Source organism: Piliocolobus tephrosceles, chromosome 10, assembly GCF_002776525.5.
Source record: "Piliocolobus tephrosceles isolate RC106 chromosome 10, ASM277652v3, whole genome shotgun sequence".
In the NCBI taxonomy this organism is placed as follows: domain Eukaryota; kingdom Metazoa; phylum Chordata; class Mammalia; order Primates; family Cercopithecidae; genus Piliocolobus; species Piliocolobus tephrosceles.
Genome location: NC_045443.1, coordinates 64,254,666 through 64,271,416, shown reverse-complemented (window position 1 = coordinate 64,271,416; position 16,751 = coordinate 64,254,666).

Below are 16,751 nucleotides of genomic sequence, written 5' to 3'. Positions count from 1 at the left end.
CTGCAGCTTTGACCTCTTAGGCTTAAGCTATCCTTCTACGTCAGCCTCTCAAGTAGCTGGGCCTATATGAGTACAACACCATGCCCAGCTAATTTTTTAAATTTTCTTTGCAGAGACGAGGTTTCTTCTCTGTGTTGCCCAGGCTGGTGTTGAACTCCTGGCCTCAAGTAATCTTTCCACCTCAGCTTCTCCAAAGTGCTGGAATTACAGGCATGAGCCACCATGCCTGGTTGTGTGTCATCTTCTGAGGTATTATTTTGAGAACATAAATAAAGAATTCCACAATCAGTTTCTTTTAAAAATTTGGATTTAAAATCCTCTTCTCCCCTACAGTAATTTAAAAATATAATTATAATATGCTGTACAGACACTTATGGGTTAAAATGAACCAGATGCTATGTCCTTGCATTGTATGTCAGAACACTAAACCAATAATATAAAATGTTTATTCAAACAGCAGTAAGATACAAATTCTGAATGCATCATTGTTTTTATTTTAGCAGAAATAATATTTTAACTATTTCATGGGAACGGTGCACATCAATGGCCGATAATTTTGAAGTCATTATCACATCAAATAAATATGACTTATCTACATATGAAATATCTTAAAGATATGACATATCAATAGAAGATCTCACTCCAAAAATAGTTACGGAAATTTCATCAGCTAGGCTTGAAAACATGTCTTATTATGTAGTCATGCTTCTGAAGACCTGAGTTATTCTGTAACCAACACCCACCTCCTTACACTGTGGTAACCAAAGGAGCCAGCAGTCGTTGGAAATTGTTTACTCTTCGAAAAGACTGTTACATTCTTTGTCAAAGTAAAAACGTGGAAAAATTGACTGACCTGATTTGCATAAGAATTATTGATTGCTTTAAATTACCCTCCCCTCTTTACTTTTGTGGAGTGAAGCAAAATATGTAGACAAAGATAGAGTAACAGGTGTGTGTGTGTGTGTGTGTGTTTGTGTTCCTAAAAGGTTACTTTAAACTGTAGATAAGGTTAACTTTCTAAAGAGAGTATCTTTGTGCTTCTCCATGGATCAGTGATGTGGTCATTTTTGACCTCTTGCAGCACAACTCCAATAATAAAAAAATTTCCAGTTAAACTTGCCATTCATTCCAAAGCAAAACTCACTTTCAGATGATTATCAGAACAAAAGCTCAGTAAACAGACTTTTGAACCATGAAACAAATAACTCCCAGGTGGTCAGGCAATTCCAGCATTCATTTTGGAAAAAGGAAAATGTTGCCATAGAATTAAGCCTGTGTCAACATCCAGTTCTATTAGCTCGCTTCCCTCCTCACCTTAGAAGTAGTATGATAACCAAGGCAGTTCCTAGATGCCAATAAACATTAGTTGTTGTTGTTTATAGTGTAGTAATAATTACTTCCAAGTAGATATTGAATATCATCATATAACTAAGTATGGCTTGAGGGATGTGGAAGGAAGAGAAGCAGAGGAAATGTGTTTCTGTTGTCTACTTTGTAGGAGTGGAACATGGGGTTTTGTCTAGTTGCACATTTTAACTCCAATCAGCTGGCAGAATCACCTTCTCCCAGTCTGGCCATGCTTGTGGGTTTCTGTCCAAGAGTGAGGATTTAGCTGACATAGAAAGCATGGAAATGAGTTCATCCCTTTCAGCCTGGATTCACTGCATCACAGGGACAGCTTTTCAGTTACCCGTTACAGAGGTTCAAATGGTATTCCATCAGCTGGTGCAATGAAGAAAGTAAAATCAGGAAATGCAAAATTGAATGGGCTACCGCTTTACAAAATTTCTGACTTTGTTTTATAGGTTATTTTATTACCATCTTTACTTGTTTCTAATCATTGGAAAACTAAGTACTATGTTCATAACCATTTACGTGTGATTTGACGATGAAGATGGAGCTGTTAAATAAATACTACAGCATTTTGTTTTTTAATGCCACCTGTGTATGCTAATGATTATATATTTATAAGTGAGTCTTTCAGGCCAGGCATGGTGGCTCATGCCTGTATTCCCAGCACTTTGGGAGGCCAAGGTGGATGAATAGCTTGAGCTCAGGAGTTTGAGATCAGCCTGGGCAACACGGTAAAATCCCGTCTCTACCAAAAATACAAAAAATTTAGCTGGGCATGGTGGTGTGCGCCTGTGGTCCCGGCTACTCGGGAGGCTGAAGTGAGAGGATCACTTGAGCTTGGGAGGTGGAGGTTGCAGTGAGCTGAGATCATGCCAGTGCGCTCCAGCCTGGGCTACAGAGCAAGAGCTCATCTCAAAAAAAAAAAAAAGTATTTTCTCCATAAAAGCTAGAATTTATAATTCTTTTGTATTCATAAAGCACCTGTTCCAGCACTGGATAACTTATAGACCTATGGTCCCTTGATTACTTGATTACAATGTATTTGTTTAACATTTTGAATGGTAGCTATCTTTATAATCATATTATTAGAAAACTTGAATATCTCAGAAGTAGATTCTAGTAGAACAATATTTAATTTAAAAACTAATAACAGTTAATGTATGGCATACTTATTATGTTCCACAAAATAATTACTATTATTGTCCCACTTTACAGACAAGAAAACTGAGGCTCAACAAGATTGCTTGAATTTGCACAGATGATAAGTGATGAAACTGGGGCTCCAGCACAGTTCTGTGTGATTCTATGCTGCTAACCACTACACTGTGTTGTCTGTCATATTTATACATTTGATGCGAGCCTTCCATACTTAAGTTTCTAATCCCCAACTTTAAGTTTTTCCAATTTAAAAAAGGGGGTTATGTGTTGCAGGAAAGGATTTCGTATGGGAAAGAAGTAAGGTTGTCCTTGGTTCCTTGAATTTATTTGCTCGCCAATGAAGGCTGGAGTGTTTTCTGTCTTTGTTACTGTCTGCACTTTCAAGGAAAAGAAAGTCCTTTTAGTGATATCAGAGTGTACCAAGAAAGATCAGTTGCTGATTTTCGGAATAATCCAGGTCCCAGTAAATACCAATGATTTTTATCAGCTTAAGAAGTCAGGTAGTCTCAGAATCAAATCCAATTCCAAGGTTGCAAATAGAACTGTAAGAAAGAAAAAAAAGAGAGAGAAATGTAATATTGTGGCTGGTAATTTTTGTCCTTTTTCACTGCGGACGTGAATATTTTGTTTAAAGATTTAGTTGGGCAACAGCAGCTTCAGAGAATTCTGCGAGATGGGGTTTGTCTCTAGAGACCCCTTCAGTATTAACTGGCTCCCTACTTGCTGGTTGGGCAGTGTCTTCCTGCTGCCTGTCCAGGGATCCTCCCATTCCCTCCTTTTAAGTCTGTCTTCTGAGAAACAACTCCATATCTGATTTCTACCATCTTTCTAGTCTCCTGGCAATTTTTCCCTGCTGAGCTGGTTATTAGTTGGTTACAATGCAATGACCCCCATCTCTGATTATGTCATGACTGATGCTACTATGTTAACATGTTACATACTCCAGGTATGGTTTAATGTGCATTTCATGGACCCCATGTCTTGACTCAAAGATTCTCTTTCTAGGAGAGTGAAGTGTAATCATAATAGAAAGTGTATTTTATTATAAAATAGAATAAAAAACAATACCACAGTGGATTAATACCCTGGGATACTGGGGTATTTAATTTAGAGGCAGGACAAAAATTATTGCCCAGAAAAGAACATGTCAAATAATTGGGATTATTAAAGAGATTACATGCAAAAACCATAATAACACTTAAGTCTCCTGACTCTAATCTGTACTTTAGTTAACAGATCCCCCCCACCCCGTGTAAAGAATATATGCAGCTGGACGTGGTGGCTCACGCTTGGCTGAGCCCAGCACCCTGGGAGGCTGAGGCAGGTGGATCACGAGGTCAGGAGTTTGAGACCAGCCCGACCAACATGGTGAAACCCCATCTCTACTAAAAATATAAAAATTAGCCTAGGGTGGTGGCACATGCCTGTAATCCCAGTTACTCAGGAGTCTGAGGCAGGAGAATCGCTTGAATCCAGGAGGTGGCGGTTGCAGTGAGCCAAGATTGCTCCAGTGCACTCCAGCCTCGGTGACAGAGTGAGACTGAGTCTCAAAAAAAAAAAAAAAAAAAATTGCTGGCCAGGCGCCATGGTTCATACCTGTAATCCCAGCACTTTGGGAGGCTGAGGAGGATGAATAGCTTGAGCTCAGGAGTTCAGGACCAGTCTGGGCAACATGGCAAAACCTTGTCTCTAACAAAGATACAAAAAAATTGCTGGGAGTGGTGGCACACGCCTGTGGTCCTAGCTAGTTGGAGGATCTCTCTAGCCTGAGAGATGGAGGTTGCAGTGAGCTGAGATTGTGCAACTGCACTCCAGCCTGAGTGACAGAGTGAGACCCCATCTCAAAAAAAATAAAAAAATAAAAATAAAAAAGAATATATGCTACAGTATAAAAGGTTATCCTCCCCTCTTTGTGTCTCAGTAAATCTAGAGCTGTAGCATAATCATGAACAAGACATTTTTATTCTTGGTTTAGTAGATATAGCTTAATAAATTATATTCTTTTGAACAACTATTGGAGCAGTGAAGATTGCTAGTCGTCTTCCATTTCAACTGAAAGCTTTCCTCTGAACAAGTTGTTGGGACATGTTCAGAGATACCTATCATGAGAACATATAATAGGATAAATTGACTGTGGGAGAAGAAGGCAGAGATTAGTCACTCACAGGTTGGCAGCATAAAGACAAGGTAAAGGGCTGCACACCAGGCTTACAACCATAAGATGAACCAGCATCCTGCCTTGGTTTGAGTGGGTGCTTATTTCTTAATGACTTTATGAATTTTCCAGACTTTGATGATAATGCTGCAAAAGCGAAGAAAAAGGTTAAGTATATAAGTTGTAAAAGAGATGTAAAGAGTTTCTCTATTTGTGGTATATTCCTTTAGGATTAGTTTCCCAATAGAGAGAACAATGGTTAATTGGATAAAATATAAAACTACAAGCAAGTAGATACAAACATGTCAAGTATCAAATGCTAACTCAATGGACACTTTTGTCTTGTTATGTAACTGCTTGAATATCTCAAAAATACCTGCTCTAGGGTAAATTCTTATTAGATAACTATCCTGAGTTTTAAAGTATCCAATGATAACCAATAAATCTGTTACCTATAGGGTTACATGATTTACTTAGTGCTTCTGAGACAAATCTCATACTAACAAGTATTTTATCACTAACAATCTCACCAGTCTCCCAGAATATCCCATGCTTGCATGGGCTACTGTGTGTATGACTTTGTAGGAAGTTGAGTGAATTAGAAGTGATGTTAGCTACACAAGAAAGGAAAGAGTCAGTCTGAGGCTGAACGAGTTTGGAAGCAACAATGAATATTCAAAAAGGAAAATATCATTTTATCTCTGGAATAGAGATAGTAGAAGTTGATAAATGCAGAAGTGGCTACTCTTAAAATCTCAATCCATCCAGGCTTTGCAAAATCTGAATAAGGTCAAATCTCCCCAGGATTACTGATGTGTATAATCAGAAGAGGGGATGGTCAGAGAGGACATATTCAGAGGACTAAGTAAAGATAAATTACATGATGATCTTTTCTGTTACAGTCCTTCTTTCTTTTCCTGTTCTTATCCTTGTTTAACATAACGGAGTGGGCTCCTAAGTCTCGCTCGTGGCACCAGGCAGTATCCAATTCATTGCCCATTATTTGCAGAAGGCATGATGATTTTTTTCCATAATGCATGTAAGCCCAATATATAGAACCCTTGAAGTATTTCTCGTTGCTCCTAACGTGTTAGCCTAATTACAACTTTCTTGTTAGGGGTTGTTTCAAAATATACAGACCTATCTGAATATTCCTGGTATTTTGGTATTTTTTTTTAATTTTTTTTTTTATTATACTTTAAGTTCTAGAGTACATGTGCATAACATGCAGGTTTGTTACATCTGTATACTTGTGCCATGTTGATGTGCTGCACCCATCAACTCGTCAGCACCCATCAATTCATCATTTATATCAGGTATAACTCCCAATGCAATCCCTCCCCACCCCCCCGCCATGATAGGCCCCGGTGTGTGATGTTCCCCTTCCCGAGTCCAAGTGATCTCATTGTTCAGTTCCCACTTATGAGTGAGAACATGCGGTGTTTGGTTTTCTGTTCTTGTGATAGTTTGCTGAGAATGATGGTTTCCAGCTGCATCCATGTCCCTACAAAAGACGCAAACTCATCCTTTTTTATGGCTGCATAGTATTCCATGTTGTATATGTGCCACATTTTCTTAATCCAGTCTGTCACTGATGGACATTTGGGTTGATTCCAAGTCTTTGCTATCGTGAATAGTGCCACAATAAACATACGTGTGCATGTGTCTTTATAGCAGCATGATTTATAATCCTTTGGGTATATACCCAGTAGTGGGATGGCTGGGTCATATGGTACATCTAGATCTAGATCCTTGAGGAATCGCCATACTGTTTTCCATAATGGTTGAACTAGTTTACAATCCCACCAACAGTGTAAAAGTGTTCCTATTTCTCCACATCCTCTCCAACACCTGTTGTTTCCTGACTTTTTAATGATGGCCATTCTAACTGGTGTGAGATGGTATCTCATTGTGGTTTTGATTTGCATTTCTCTGATGGCCAGTAATGATGAGCAGTTTTTCATGTGTCTGTTGGCTGTATGAATGTCTTCTTTTGAGAAATGTCTGTTCATATTTTTTGCCCACTTTTTGATGGGGTTGTTTGTTTTTTTCTTGTATATTTGTTTGAGTTCTTTGTAGATTCTGGATATTAGCCCTTTGTCAGATGAGTAGATTGCAAAAATTTTCTCCCATTGTGTAGGTTGCCTGTTCACTCTGATGGTAGTTTCTTTTGCTGTGCAGAAGCTCTTTAGTTTAATCATATCCCATTTGTCAATTTTGGCTTTTGCTGCTGTTGCTTTTGGTGTTTTAGACATGAAGTCCTTGCCCATGCCTATGTCCTGAATGGTACTACCTAGATTTTCTTCTAGGGTTTTTATGGTATTAGGACTAACATTTAACTCTCTAATCCATCTTGAATTAATTTTCGTATAAGGAGTAAGGAAAGGATCCAGTTTCAGCTTTCTACTTATGGCTAGCCAATTTTCCCAGCACCATTTATTAAATAGGGAATCCTTTCCCCATTTCTTGTTTTTGTCAGGTTTGTCAAAGATCAGATGGCTGTAGATGTGTGGTATTATTTCTGAGGACTCTGTTCTGTTCCATTGGTCTATATCTCTGTTTTGGTACCAGTACCACGCTGTTTTGGTTACTGTAGCCTTGTAGTACAGTTTGAAGTCAGGTAGTGTGATGCCTCCAGCTTTGTTCTTTTGACTTATTATTGTCTTGGCAATGTGGGCTCTTTTTTGGTTCCATATGAACTTTAAAGCAGTTTTTTTCCAATTCTGTGAAGAAACTCATTGGTAGCTTGATGGGGATGGCATTGAATCTATAAATAACCTTGGGCAGTATGGCCATTTTCATGATATTGATTCTTCCTATCCATGAGCATGGTATGTTCTTCCATTTGTTTGTGTCCTCTTTTATTTCACTGAGCAGTGGTTTGTAGTTCTCCTTGAAGAGGTCCTTCACATCCCTTGTAAGTTGGATTCCTAGGTATTTTATTCTCTTTGAAGCAATTGTGAATGGAAGTTCATTCATGATTTGGCTGTCTGTTTGTCTGTTACTGGTGTATAAGAATGCTTGTGATTTTTGCACATTAATTTTGTATCCTGAGACTTTGCTGAAGTTGCTTATCAGCTTAAGGAGATTTTGGGCTGAGACAGTGGGGTTTTCTAAATATACAATCATGTCATCTGCAAACAGGGACAATTTGACTTCTTCTTTTCCTAACTGAATACCCTTGATTTCTTTCTCTTGCCTGATTGCCCTAGCCAGAACTTCCAACACTATGTTGAATAGGAGTGGTGAGAGAGGGCATCCCTGTCTTGTGCCAGTTTTCAAAGGGAATTTTTCCAGTTTTTGCCCATTCACTATGATACTAGCTGTGGGTTTGTCATAAATAGCTCTTATTATTTTGAGGTACGTTCCATCAATACTGAATTTATTGAGCGTTTTTAGCATGAAAGGCTGTTGAATTTTGTCACAAGACTTTTCTGCATCTATTGAGATAATCATGTGGTTCTTGTCTTTGGTTCTGTTTATATGCTGGATTACATTTATTGATTTGCGAATGTTGAACCAGCCTTGCATCCCAGGGATGAAGCCCACTTGATCATGGTGGATAAGCTTTTTGATGTGCTGCTGGATCCGGTTTGCCAGTATTTTATTGAGGATTTTTGCATCGATGTTCATCAGGGAGATTGGTCTAAAATTCTCTTTTTTTGTTGTGTCTCTGCCAGGCTTTGGTATCAGGATGATGTTGGCCTCATAAAATGAGTTAGGGAGGATTCCCTCTTTTTCTATTGATTGGAATAGTTTCAGAAGGAATGGTACCAGCTCCTCCTTGTACTTCTGGTAGAATTCAGCTGTGAATCCATCTGGTCCTGGACTTTTTTTGGTTGGTAGGCTATTAATTATTGCCTCAATTTCAGAGCCTGCTATTGGTCTATTCAGGGATTCAACTTCTTCCTGGTTTAGTCTTGGGAGAGTGTAAGTGTCCAGGAAATTATCCATTTCTTCTAGATTTTCTAGTTGATTTGCATAGAGGTGTTTATAGTATTCTCTGATGGTAGTTTGTATTTCTGTGGGGTCGGTGGTGATATCCCCTTTATCATTTTTTATTGCATCTATTTGATTCCTCTCTCTTTTCTTCTTTATTAGTCTTGCTAGCGGTCTGTCAATTTTGTTGATTTTTTTCAAAAAACCAACTCCTGGATTCATTGATTTTTTGGAGGGTTTTGTGTCTCTATCTCCTTCAGTTCTGCTCTGATCTTAGTTATTTCTTGCCTTCTGCTAGTTTTTGAATGTGTTTGCTCTTGCCTCTCTAGTTCTTTTAATTGTGATGTTAGAGTGTCCATTTTAGATCTTTCCAGCTTTCTCCTGTGGGCATTTAGTGCTATAAATTTCCCTCTACACACTGCTTTAAATGTGTCCCAGAGATTCTGGTATGTTGTATCTTTGTTCTCATTGGTTTCAAAGAACATCTTTATTTCTGCCTTCATTTTGTTATGTACCCAGTAGTCATTCAGGAGCAGGTTGTTCAGTTTCCATGTAGTTGAGCGGTTTTGATTGAGTTTCTTAGTCCTGAGTTCTAGTTTGATTGCACTGTGGTCTGAGAGACAGTTTGTTATAATTTCTGTTCTTTTACATTTGCTGAGGAGTGCTTTACTTCCAATTATGTGGTCAATTTGGGAATAAGTGTGATGTGGTGCTGAGAAGAATGTATATTCTGTTGATTTGGGGTGGAGAGTTCTATAGATGTCTATTAGGTCCGCTTGGTGCAGAGATGAGTTCAATTCCTGGATATCCTTGTTAACTTTCTGTCTCATTGATCTGTCTAATGTTGACAGTGGAGTGTTGAAGTCTCCCATTATTATTGTATGGGAGTCTAAGTCTCTTTGTAAGTCTCTAAGGACTTGCTTTATGAATCTGGGTGCTCCTGTATTGGGTGCATATATATTTAGGATAGTTAGCTCTTCCTGTTGGATTGATCCCTTTACCATTATGTAATGGCCTTCTTTGTCTCTTTTGATCTTTGATGGTTTAAAGTCTGTTTTATCAGAGACTAGGATTGCAACCCCTGCTTTTTTTTGTTCTCCATTTGCTTGGTAGATCTTCCTCCATCCCTTTATTTTGAGCCTATGTATGTCTCTGCATGTGAGATGGGTCTCCTGAAGACAGCAGACTGATGGGTCTTGACTCTTTATCCAGCTTGCCAGTCTGTGTCTTTTAATTGGATCATTTAGTCCATTTACATTTAAGGTTAATATTGTTATGTGTGAACTTGATCCTGCCATGATGATATTAACTGGTTATTTTGCTCGTTAGTTGATGCAGTTTCTTCCTAGCCTCGATGGTCTTTACATTTTGGCATGTTTTTGCAATGGCTGGTACCGGTTGTTCCTTTCCATGTTTAGGGCTTCCTTCAGGGTCTCTTGTAAGGCAGGCCTGGTGGTGACAAAATCTCTAAGCATTTGCTTATCTGTAAAGGATTTTATTTCTCCTTCACTGATGAAACTTAGTTTGGCTGGATATGAAATTCTGGGTTTAAAATTCTTTTCTTTAAGAACGTTGAATATTGGCCCCCACTCTCTTCTGGCTTGTAGAGTTTCTGCCAAGAGATGTGTTGTTAGTCTGATGGGCTTCCCTTTGTGGGTAACCCGACCTTTCTCTCTGGCTGCCCTTAAGATTCTTTCCTTCATTTCAACTTTGGTGAATCTGGCAATTATGTGTCTTGGAGTTGCTCTTCTCGAGGAGTATCTTTTTGGTGTTCTCTGTATTTCCTGAATTTGAATGTTGGCCTGCCCTACTAGGTTGGGGAAGTTCTCCTGGATGATATCCTGAAGAGTGTTTTCCAACTTGGTTCCATTTTCCCCCTCACTTTCAGGCACCCCGATCAGACGTAGATTTGGTCTTTTTACATAATCCCATACTTCTTGCAGGCTTTGTTCATTTCTTTTTCTTCTTTTTTCTTCTGGTTTCTCTTCTCGCTTCATTTCATTCATTTGATCCTCAATCGCTGATACTCTTTCTTCCAGTTGATTGAGTCGGTTACTGAAGCTTGTGCATTTGTCACGTATTTCTCGTGTCATGGTTTTCATCTCTGTCATTTCGTTTATGACCTTCTCTGCATTAATTAGTCTAGCTATCAATTCTTCCACTGTTTTTTCAAGACTTTTAGTTTCTTTGCGCTGGGTACGTAATTCCTCCTTTTGCTCTGAGAAGTTTGATGGACTGAAGCCTTCTTCTCTCATCTCGTCAAAGTCATTCTCTGACCAGCTTTGATCCGTTGCTGGCGATGGGCTGCGCTCCTTTGCAGGGGGAGATGCACTCTTATTTTTTGACTTTCCAGCTTTTCTGCCCTGCTTTTTCCCCATCTTTGTGATTTTATCTGCCTCTGGTCTTTGATGATGGTGACGTACTGATGGGGTTTTGGTATAGGTGTCCTTCCTGTTTGATAGTTTTCCTTCTAACAGTCAGGACCCTCAGCTGTAGGTCTGCTGGAGATTGCTTGAGGTCCGCTCCAGACCCTGTTTGCCTGGGTATCAGCAGCAGAGGTTGCAGAAGATAGAATATTGCTGAACAGCAAGTGTACCTGTCTGATTCTTACTTTGGAAGCTTCCTCTCAGGGGTGTACTCCACCCTGTGAGGTGTGGGGTGTCAGACTGCCCCTAGTGGGGGATGTCTCCCAGTTAGGCTACTCAGGGGTCAGGGACCCATTTGAGCAGGCAGTCTGTCCCTTCTCAGATCTCAATCTCCATGTTGGGAGATCCACTGCTCTCTTCAAAGCTGTCAGAGTCCTTTGCATCTGCAGAGGTTTCTGCTGCTTTTGTTGTTGTTGTTGTTAAATGTGCCCTGACCCCAGAGGTGGAGTCTACAGAGACAGGCAGGTTTCCTTGAGCTGCAGTGAGCTCCACCCAGTTCGAGCTTCCCAGCAGCTTTGTTTACCTACTTAAGCCTCAGCAATGGCGGGCGCCCCTCCCCCAGCCTCGCTGCTGCCTTGTGGTTATATCGCAGACTGCTGTGTTAGCAATGAGGGAGGCTCCGTGGGCGTGGGACCCTCCCGGCCAGGTGTGGGATATATTCTCCTGGTGTGCCCATTTGCTTAAAGCGCAGTATTGGGGTGGGAGTTACCCGATTTTCCAGGTGTTGTGTGCCTCAGTTCCCCTGGCTAGGAAAAGGGATTCCCTTCCCCCTTGCACTTCCCAGGGAAGCGATGCCTCGCCCTGCTTCAGCTCTCACTGGTTGGGCTGCAGCGGCTGTCCAGCACCCATTGTCCAGCACTCCCTAGTGAGATGACCCCAGTACCTCAGTTGAAAATGCAGAAATCACCGGTCTTCTGTGTCGCTCGCACTGGAAGTTGGAGACTGGAGCTGTTCCTATTCAGCCATCTTGCTCCGTTCCCCCGTATTTTGGTATTTTTTTAATGGAGACGGGGTCTTGCTATATTACCCAGACTGGTCTTGAACCGGGCTCAAGTGATCTGCTCACCTCGGCCTCCCAAAGTAGTGGGATTACAGGTGTGAGCCACCATGCCCAGACTATTTCTGGTATTTTATATTATGTCCTTAATACCTTTTTGAAATTAACAGAAAAGTTTCTAAAATGCAGTGGTTCATCTCTCAGACCTCATTATTCTGTCCCCATAATGTGTATCACAATAAAAATGACTGACAAAGGACTTTGAATACAAGTAAATATAGAAGCTCTATGCAAATATGCCTGTGGAATCAAGAGAAAGAAAGAAAAAGCTCTTGGAATTGTTTATGCTTTCTTTCATCTGAAGTGCCATTTTCTCTGTACATCAGATAACATATTGATTTTAGTGTACTTCAATTCTCAATTTTCCATAAACCATAAAAACCTTAATGACTTCTCCAAAGCTCAAGTGAGAAGCAATCAATTAATTTTCCCAGCAGTTCAACTCTGTCAAAATTAAAGTGCTGTTTTAATGAATTTTTCAGACATTTACGCTCTACACAGCAGCAGTTTAATGCCAAAAAGTCTTTCTTTGACCATTTCAGGAAAAGTTTAAATATATACCAATTAAACAGAAAGTTCAAATGTTTTAACCTTTATAATAGACATGAAAATGCAAGTCACTTTACATGGCATATTTCTAGAGCTTAACCTAATGCTAAGTCTACAGCAGCTCTGAACAGAACTATTGCAGAATCATCCATAATATAACAGTGAAATGCATCAGCTACTACACATGTGATGCCATTCCTCCATGTTGTGATCTGAGGGAACACACACACACACACACACACACACACACACACACACGATTGTCCTACTTCCCTCCATAGGTCTGATATCTAAAAATTCCCACTGCCAATACCACTTCTTTGAAATGAGCCATTTTTTAAAAGGCCATAGTAAACTAGTAAAAATTCCCAGAAGGGAAAAGAGGATAGGAAATTAACATGCTTTCATTTGCGCGATAATGACCAATAATACATTAGCACATATTAATTTATCGGATTACTTAACTTTCACTTAGAAAGCAGGGATTACATTTGGGACAGGTGCAGTTTGGAATGGTGGAAAGCAGGTGGCAACAGGGAAGTCTCCAGGGAGACAGAACTGATAACAGTGATGGAAAAGAAGGTTCTGAGAAGGGTAAGGATTTGCAAAAGCTGGAAGTAGCTTCAAAGTAAAGTTTATTTCAGGCTGCTCTGAATATGACGAAGAAGAATAAAACACTGGAATATTAATTGAGCTGTGAAATGAGTTAAAAATAGAACTAAATTACAGACAGATAGGAAACTCTAAGTTTCATTTGTAGAAGAATATGGATTGCGCTTTCAATAAAAGTTCAGTGATGTTGCTTGCTTGAAACAATCTGCTTCATCTGGGGCATGAGAGAATCCACAGTGATTCTGAGAGGAGACCTTCATGGCATTTCATTTAGGGCCTGTTCAGGCTTTTCTGGTCTGTTTTTGGTTTGTATTTGATTTTTCTGTTTTTTTTTTTTTTCACCTGGATTATAATGTAACATTTACTTAATGACTTAGTGAATTTAGGGAAGCTATCTCGAAGCTTCTTTATCTTGTTTATAATATTCTCTTTGCACAAGACTGGATCTGTTACAGTTCCTTTACGAGGAGGAGGCACTTTCACACACAACCATTAAACAGTCTAATTTGCCATTTGGCCTGTTTCCTGTTAGATTTCAAGGTGGTTGTAGACAGTCACATTTCTTGGTGCTCATCTAATCTACTCTTTTTTATAATTTTGAGTTAATTCCTTTGTCTACCTGTTAATCATTTATAGGCATTTCCATAGGATAGGTCTTTTCGAATCTCCCACAGGACTGACTGCAAAGTGCAGTGCTAGAGGACCTTCTGAGTCAAGCCCTGGGACTTCTTCACCTACAGAAAGCAGGTTGGTATTCTTTCTTGGAAGCTGACCTGCCTCACGGTTGCTGTAATAGAAGGAGTGGGCTATTATCATTTGAACTGAGTGCAGTTATTCCTCCCCAACCGTCGTTTCCAGCCACACCTAAAGCTCAGGCAACTGTGTGGGTGGGCAAACAGAAGGAGCTTATTATCATTCATGACATAAATAAAAACCAAGAGGCAACCCAGTCACCAAGTGCAGGAAAGAAAATCATATCATAAATCTCATAAGTTATTTTCCATTTACATAACCAGTAGCAAATATCACTTGTAGTGCTTAAATAATGTAAATATAAACTAGGAGTGACTCTTTTCATGGATCTTAATGAAACATCGTATATAATAAGTATGGAATAAAAAGGCTCATTGAACAGATTTTAAAAAGTCAAAGATAATATAAACAAATGCTCATACATACATAATACATATGTGTCAGGCACTTTATGTTCATTGCCGAGACTGAAGTTTGCAGATTGTAAAAATAAATAAGCTTACAAATCCCTAAGGGATATTAAAAAAAATCTTTTGGTACATCCGACAAACTGATCTGAGGTTGATGTTCCTGGGGATTTCAATAGATTGGTTGGTCTGACCCCACAACTAGTGTGGAGATGAATGTTACTTAGTGATAAGTTAAAGGGAAAATAGATTTGTCTTTACAAAATGCTTTTGTTCATACTCTTTACTGAGATGCCCTGCAATTATGATATAATCTATTTGTTTCATTCCAGATGTTCAGTCACTGTTACTTTGAAATAGGCTGGTGAACATTATTGTGTATTTCTTACATGTGGGCAAAGGAAAATTTTAGAAAACCACATTTGTCAATGGTTACATTGACAGAAGCGAGAATAAACTCAAACTTCTCTACTTTAATTTCTTAGCCTATTTACTACAGAATCGCTGATAGATATACCAATTCCTAGAGTAGTCTAGAAAAATCTCAAGTCTGTGTTTGTTTTCTCTATTGTTTTTAAAAACAATATTTATTAAAATTTTTGTATTCAAATGTAATATTGCTTTTTAAGAAAAATATTAAAATGTATTAAAAGAGAAGAATAAAACTCACAGATAATGTTAATAGACAGGACACATTTTGATGCATCTCTTCCCTTCTAAGAAAAGTTTGATTCATACTATATATACTGGTTTTCATTAATCTAGGAGGTCATCTTTATTAACATCCATCAATACTTTATGCACTATTACAAAATAAACGAAAAATTACGCCATTACTATGATGCAATGCTTAACTACTAAGAATTATTATTTCATACTCATTGAAAGAAATCCTGTAGACATAGGTTTTATCAAATATCTTTACTTACATAATAAAAAATAAGTGAAACTAATTGTCTAGGTATTACTAAAACTTTTTCATGTTCAAACTTTAATTCTTATGATTCACTCCATGATTCAGACTTTTCAATGTTTGTAGTTTTCCACACAATATCTTCTGTTTCAGTGAGGGTATTGGCAAGACAGCATTTCCTGAAAGAGTGTTCTGTTATTGTTTCTAGAACTTAGCTTCAAGCTGACCTCACCCCACCTGCAAGTCTTAATGACAAGAAATATTAAGATTTTAGATAATTTTAGATAAATGTTATAACATGAGATTTACTACTATCTTTTAAATTATGATGGTTAAAGGCTCTACAATAGTCAATGTAACTTATTTAAGCAATCCTCTATTATTGAACATTTAGAACCTTTCCCACTTTTTGCTGTTGTAAATAAAGGTATGATAGTCATCTGCAAGCATATATCTTTGGTCACATCTTTTATTCTTTCTCTCTTTCTTTTCTCTTCCTTCCTTCCTTCCTTTCTTTTTTGAGATGGAGTCTCACTCTGTCTCCAGGCTGGAGTGCAGTGGTGTGATCTCGGCTCACTGCAACCTCTGCCTTGGGTTCAAGCGATTCTTCTGCCTCAGCCTCCCAAGTGGCTGGGACTACAGGCATGCACCACCACACCCAGCTAATGTTTTGTATTTTTAGTAGAGACAGGGCTTCACCATGTTGGCCAGGATGATCTCAATCTCCTGACCTCGTGATGCACCTGGCTCAGCCTAGGTAAAATGATATGTGGTTTGCAATTTCTTTTTTCTTTTCTTTTTTTTTTTTTTTTGAGACAGAGTCTCGCTCTATCGCCCAGGCTGGAGTGCAGTGGCCGGATCTCGGCTCACTGCAAGCTCCGCCTCCCGGGTTTACGCCATTCTCCTGCCTCAGCCTCCCGAGTAGCTGGGACTAACAGGTGCCCGCCACCTCGCCTGGCTAGTTTTTTGTATTTTTTAGTAGAGACGGGGTTTCACGGTGTTAGCCAGGATGAGTCTCGATCTCCTGACCTCGTGATCCACCCGTCTCGGCCTCCCAAAGTGCTGGGATTACAGGCTTGAGCCACCGCGCCCGGCCAAGCAATTTCTATATATTGCCAGATTGCTACCTGAAATGTTTGAATCAACCAATGACCAGTAGACTATGTAGGCACACAATATTTTCTAACCAGTAGTTTTCACTACTACTCAGCATATATACAAATTAAATCTTGCCTCTTGACCAGCTTACACTTTCCTTTCATTTCTTCCTTTATTTTTTATCACCTCCAACATGATAAATAATTCCTTTTCCTGTTTGGTATTTACTCCTTTAATGATCCTATGAATTTCCACCAAGAAAGCTCTTAGTCATTGCTTCCCCAATCTATACTAGATATAGTTAGCCACCTTAATTTTCCTCTGAAGTCAG